This window comes from Carlito syrichta, unplaced genomic scaffold (genome assembly GCF_000164805.1).
Source record: "Carlito syrichta isolate Samal-C Ts95f unplaced genomic scaffold, Tarsius_syrichta-2.0.1 Scaffold307059, whole genome shotgun sequence".
In the NCBI taxonomy this organism is placed as follows: Eukaryota; Metazoa; Chordata; class Mammalia; order Primates; family Tarsiidae; genus Carlito; species Carlito syrichta.
The window spans coordinates 193858-200668 of record NW_007251155.1 but is presented as its reverse complement, the minus strand read 5'-3'; positions in this window follow the sequence as shown (position 1 = coordinate 200668).

The window sequence follows — 6811 nt, the reverse complement described above, 5'->3', positions numbered from 1 at the left end:
GGCTGGGGTACAGAGGAGGGGTGGGGGGTGGGTGCTCATAGAAGCATGCTCCCTTCACAAGGGGACCCGGAAGCAGGGGTGTCACCACAGAGGGGAGTGTTTTCTATTGTCGGATGATGTCATTTTCCTCTACTCCCTCAAACCTTCAACAAATTTTGAATACACACATGTGCCTTTTTCCCCGGTGGAAGCTGGGAGAAGCCAAGGCAAGGGTTTGGGGTGACACAAGCAGGAAGGAAGGAAAGACTATGCGAGAGGAGACAGAGTAATCAGGGAGACAGAAGCAAGAGAACCCCCTACCTGTGCCTGTGTCACACTATGTGAATGTTAAAGGACAGATGGATTGTAAAGCCAGAAGGCTGGGAACCTCATCCGTGCATTCCAGACACTTACTGGGCACCTACCACATGCCCGGCACACTGTCGGGCACCAGGGCTACAAGCTAAGCAAATCAGAGGTGTGGGTGTCCTGGCAGGAGGCCAGGGTGGTGCACAGAAAGCTCCCCATGTTTGTGCTGTTAACAGCATGGGGTCTGGCTCTGTGAGGTGGTGGTGACGGCGGGCTGGTATTCATGCCACAAGACAGACGTGTCGGAGGACCAGGTTCCGGAGGTGGTGGCTGCATGCTCACTGAACCTGTGCTTCTCCAGCGAGCAAGGTGGTTAGGATGCAATCAACATGGAGGGCGAGAGCAGAGCTGCCATGTTTCCAGCCGGCTGGCTGGCTTCGTCCCACTCACCAAGATTGTGGGACTCTGGACTTTGCCCCTTGCTTTTCCAATGCAAACACCCAGAATGGGCACAATGCCCTTCTCGCCATGCATGTGACTTGACAGAGTTAAGACCAAATTCCTGAGGGCTGAGGGTGGCGCTGGCTGCAGCACCCAGGCAAAATACAGCAGGACCCAGAGGGGACCGGCAGCGTGCACCAGGGTCATGGAGTAAGCCTGGGCCTTGGAGCCCGCCTCTGGGATGTCCGGCTTCCCTTGCTGTCCTCCAAAGGGAGGAACCCTGGGCTCACACCTCAGCTCCACCTCCCACCAGTGCGTGGTCTCGGCCAAGACACATCCGCCTCCCAGTCGAGCCACCCCTGACAGGCAGTGGGTGCAGCGGCAGCCAGTCCCTTCCCACCCCTCCCCTGCCACCGTCTCAGGGTTTGCAGTTCTCCAAAGGAGCCGGCCCCGCTGATTTGAGGTTTCAGCCTTCCCCGGCGGATCCTCACCACACACTCACATGTGTTTCCATCTTGGTGGAAAGGCCCTAACGAGATCAGGCCAATTAGTGAGTTGGAGGGCAGTCGCGGAGCTTACCACAATCAGTCTGCAGAGCTGGCTCCCGCCTTGACTGGCTCCAGCAAAGGCCATGCCTCTGTGCACGTGGGCCTCCCTCCCTGCTCCCAATTAACCTGGTGCCTGTGACTTTCCCTGGGGAAGGAGGGACACAGCTGGAGGAGAAGTCACAGCCAGTGTGTGGGCTCTGCGGCCAGTGTGAGGACGGTGCGAAGCGGGGATCTCACGGGCATGCTGAAAGCTGGTGATGGCCAAGGCCTCAGAATCAAAGAGTCTAGTTTTCAAACCATCTCCTGCTCTGCGGGTGGCTTTGAGCATGGGATTCACCTGCTGGGATCTCCATTCCCTCCTCTGGAAAGGGGGAAGGGCAGAGTTGTTATCATAAGGGGGGAACTGTGTTGCTGTCTGTCAAGCTCCTGGCGTGCGGGAGACACCCACGCATGGGGGTGTTGGCTTGGGGCTCTTTCTGTTTTGGTCATGTTTAATTCTCATAGTCCCTGTCCTCCTCATTGCCTCACCTCCGATTCCACCATATGGAAGGTGTGGAAAGCGTGAGACCTGCTGGCCTCCCAACGGTCAGACTTCCTGAAGTCAGGGTCCGTGGGAAGGGAAGCGCTGGCTTGCGAGGAACAGGGAGAAGCTGGACCCTGAAGATAGCCTGCCTCCAGTGAAGCCATCTCTGTGTGCTGGGCGGATCAGTCCCACCTGAGTTCCCTGTTGCCCAAAAGGCCCCAGCAACCCCTCTGAGGCCAGCCCCGCTGGAACTGAGGGCCTCAGGAAGGATGAGTTGGGGGGAGGGGGTGGGATTGAGGGGAGGCACCCTCTCTGTTTCAGGCCCACCAGATGTCTCTGTTTTAAGTCCAGCACATGTCTGAGCTGCCTCCTCTGAGTCCTGGTAAATGAATAATCATGAATGAATGTCGAACACAGGCTTCCTGCCTGGGGTCAGTGGTGTGTGGGGTGGGGAGTGTATCCTTACAAAGCCCCAGAATTGGTGGCTTGTCTCCAAGGCAGGGCTCTCCCGTGTGTGATGGTGAAATGAACAAGTCCCCCAAAAAAGATAAACTCTGATTTGTAGCATTTGCCAATTCCCGTGGTGTAAATATACACCCACTATGGCCACCTTCAGGCCTAGTGGGAGAGAAATAAATGAGGGAAGACCCAGAAAACTCGGAGTTATCTTTTGGAGGTTGGGCCCCCTGCTAGGGAGTGTTCTAGGAATCCATCAGCCTCAGTGGACCAGCCAGTGTTATTGTGAAAGGCTGTGTTCGGCTTCAGTGAATTTTTTTTGGAGATTCTTTCATCTCATTTACCCATTTCATGACGGGTGATTTACAAGCACGCCTGCCCACACCATGCTGAGCGTTCAGCAGTTTTTGACCCCGAGGGGCATGACCCCCGGGCCCCACCCTCCCCGTTTACCCAATCTTGTCCCGAGTGACTTTTTAATTTTGTTTCCCAGGATGAAAAAAGTCCTCAGAGTGAAATGTTTTGCCGATGTGGAAGAGGTAAACCAAAAAACAGCAGACGTGCTAAAAGGCATCAAATTGACAAGTTCAAAAACTGTTCTGAGCAGTGGAAAATGTGTCACCATAGGTGTATGGCGTCAAATGGAGAGTACTTTGAAGGTGATTGATAAACATGTAGAAATAAATACACAATTCTGTCTAAATAAATTCCGGTTTTGTTGGGACCCCCCTCGTAGGTCGTTGGCGCTCAGGAGCCCACGGCACACCTGGGACTTCTCCCCTGCTCTCTGGTTCTCCAAAGTCCCCATCCTCCGCCCCTTCCTCTTCTCCACATCCACCCCTGTGCTCACAGGAGCCCGGTCTTCCAGAGTGTCCACTCTGGGGCACAGCCAGTGATCATCTGAAATTGGAGGCCGCCCTCTGAACCGGCCTCTGAGGCTGGCCACAACTGGACACCTGGAAGGTAGATTGTTCCAGGGGTTACAGATTTTTTGTTTTTAGGTGATAGGCCCTCTTAAGCAATCTAAAAATGATTGAACACTTAACCAGAAAAGCCTACAAATGACATTTGCAGAAGATGTTTTCAGGGCTCCTTGGACCCCTGCAGGCAACCAAAGGATACTCTCAAGGATTCAGGGCGTTGAGTGGGGGGTGAGTGGTAGGACTCTCGTGGGAGGTCGGGCTGGCTAGTTAGGGGCTTTGGACCGCACTGCCCCCTCCACCACTGGATGGTCACCACCTGGCCAATCCTCAGGAAATGTGCTATCCCAGGTCCCCAAATCAGGACACTGAGACTCAGAAGGGAAAGACGCCACAGCTGCCACCCTGTGAGCACCTACGATGGGCCAGGTGAGCATGTTTTAGTTGTTGTTCTATTATTATTTTCTGGCAGGTGTTTATTGAGCATTTACTATGTGCCAGCCACTGTTCTTGGCACCCAAGAACACTGGTGTCCTCTTGGGGCTTACATTCTAGCAAAAGGAAGCAGACAACAAATCATTCTCTCACTCTAATTTTGCTGGAACGATTTCAGATGCTTCACGTAGAAACTCAAAGCCTTTCCTTAAGACGAGACTCTGGGCTCTAACCCGTCAACTGCCATCAATTGTCTGAGAGTTGTGGCAGCTCAATTTTGAAGTCTGCCATGTGCCAGCTGCTTTCTTATTTATTTATTTTTTGAGGTGGAGTCTCACTCTGTCACCCAGGTTGGAGTGCAGTGACATGCTCACGGCCACCGCAGCCTCATTCTGCCGGGCTCAGATGATCCTTCTGCCTCAGCCTTCCAAGCAGCTGGAACTACAGGCGTGTGCCACCACGCCCGGCTAATTTTTTGATTTATTATCGAGACAAGTTCTCACCAAGTTGCCCAGGCTGGTCTCAAACCCCTGAACTCAGGCAATCCTCTCGTCTCGGCCTCCCAAAGAGCTGGGATTACAGGCTTGAGCCACCATGTCCATCTCCAGCTTTTCATATACGTTTCTCATCTTTACAGCTCTGCAAAGCTGGTACATTCATTTCCCGCAGCTGCTGTAGTGAGTCACCACATCTGGGCATCTTAAACAATGGAGATGTATATCACAGCTCTGGGGGCTGGAAGTTCAAAATGAGGATCCCTGGGTCAAAATCAAGAAGGCATCAGCAGGGTTGACCGCCCCCCTCCCCATCCTTTCTCTAGAGAGAAGATTTTCCAGTTCTGGAGGCTGCCGGCTTTCCTTGGCTTGTGGCTGCAAACACCAGTCGCGAGAGTAGCCTTCAAATCTCTCTGTTCTGTCTTTACATCACCTTCTCCTCTGTGTGTCTTTGTGTAATTTCCCTCTGCCTCTCTCTTACTCTTGGGATCGCATTTAGTGTCTCCCAGGTAATTCAGGACAATTTGCCCACTCCAAGACCCTTTGCTCAATCACTTCTGCAAAGACCCCTTTTTGTTTTTCCCAGGTGCCAAAGATTGGCATGTAGGGATCTTTGGGGGTTGCAGCCATTACAGATTGGGTGGCCACCCCCAGAAACTGGAAGGGCCCAGGAAAGATCCTACCCCAGAGCCTTCAGAGCTGCCACTTTCTTTGGGGAGCCCCCACCCTGGTGTGACCCTGACTTCTCCAGGCCTCAGCCTGGCACAGCTGGGCCTCCCAGTTCCCCCCTGCTAGATGAGCTTAAGTCACACGTCTGATGCCCCCAGAGAGGAGGCGGCACACCTGGGATTCAAACCTGGGTCTTTCCACATCATCTCTCAACCCCCCCAACACCGCTCTCCACTAGCAGGTGCACATTCTACAGGTGAGCACTACAAAGCTTCGAGAGCTGGAATGACGGGTCCAGGGTCACAGGCTACTGCAGGCTTCCACATCTGGGGACCTTCCCCAAGTGGCCAAGTCGGGTCCATCCGGCACATCCTCCACTGAACCTTGCACCCTGAGCTGGCACCAGGCTTCCTCCTGCCACCAGAAGGCAGGGCGGCAGGAGGGGTGGCTGAGCACTGCCTTCTGCTCCCGTGTTTACCAGTTTTTAGCTTTCAAACCCAGTCGGCCTGGAGGCTAATTTTCTACAGCTTCTTGTCGTTCAGCTCCATTTATTGTGCCTGACACTGTGAAAGCTTTTGCGATTGATTCTGAGCTGTATTCACTTTCTCCCCTTCCCCCCACGTCTATTCCCCCACACCCTCAGATCTCCAGCAGTTTTTGGTCCAGCAATTAGGTATTGTCGCGGACAATGTGGGGTGGTTGCCTCGGCCTTTCAATTACCGTCACAGTAAATACAACTTACTCTCCACCCCCAGAGTCCCTGTCGCACTCGGAGAGAGAGAACACTGCTTAAATGACTCCTCTCTCCTGCCTGACACTCCACAACTCAAGCTGATCAATAAGTCTATCACCCCGTGGGGCTCCTCTGGGACCACCTCAGCTCGCTAATTGGCTCTGGAGATGGCCCACTGGCAGAGGGGTGTGGGGGGGGGATGTGGGGAGGGGAGGGTCCCCAGCTCCTCCGCTCCATACCCTCTCTCCGGTCCCTACGGATGGGAGAGCCCCTGTCGGCATGCATTAGGTTGGGAGGATCTTTGGCTTTGGAAAAAGCCTCTCTTGTTGCAAGGACAGAGACTGTGATTCCTCCAGATCTAAATTGTCACAAAGCGACAATTGGAAGCGTTTTAAGGTAGTGGTTAAGCAACGCTGGCAGAGTCAGGCTGGCTTGTGTTCACTAACTAGCTTTTCTAAGCCGATGTCTTCATCTGTAAAATGAGGGTGTGCCCCCAGCCCCAGAAGGCTATTTTGAGAGTCAGATGGAAGGAAGAACGGCACATCTGTAAGTGACAGTGATGGGTGACGTCCTCAGAGGTGCCAGGGTGGTGGGGTGGGTGAGGCAGGTCTTGAAGTCAGGCCCACCTGAGCTCAGATCCTGGACCTGCCATTTGTGTGGCCATATGACCTTGAGTGAGTCACCCTCTGTCCCTCAGCTTCCTCTTCTGTAAAATAGGAGAATAATGCCTGTTGTGGATGGTTGAATAGTGTCTCCCAAATGTTCATGTCTGCCTGGAATCTCGGAATGTGACCTTATTTGGAAATGGTGTCTTTGCCTATGTAAAGTTAAGATGAGGTCATGTTGGATTAGGATGGGCTCTGAATCCAGTGACAGATGTCCTTATGAGAATGCTGCATGAGGACACAGACACAGAGACACACAGGGTCGAGAAGGCTCTGATGACAGAGGCAGAGACGGGCGCCAAGGCACACCAAGGTCGCTGGCCACCCCCAGAAGCCCGAGGGATGAGCCCCGTGCCCATGTGAGCTGGCTTCTAGCCCCTTGGGCAGTGGCGAGGCGGACCGTGAGGGGGCAGGTGCAGGAAATCCTGGTGGGAGGTGAGAAGGTGCTGGAGGTGGCATCTGAGGCCGGCGGCAGCCCCTGAGGGTTCTGAAGTCCCGCTAAGAAGCATGGCCTCTGTTGTGCGTGCAGGGGAGGCCCGGAGAGGGACACGAGCCTGAGGTGAGGCAACCTGCGATTTGGGCTGATCTACCTGGTGAGGCCAGAGGAAGAGAGGCTAGAGGGAGGCTGGGGGGGGGGGG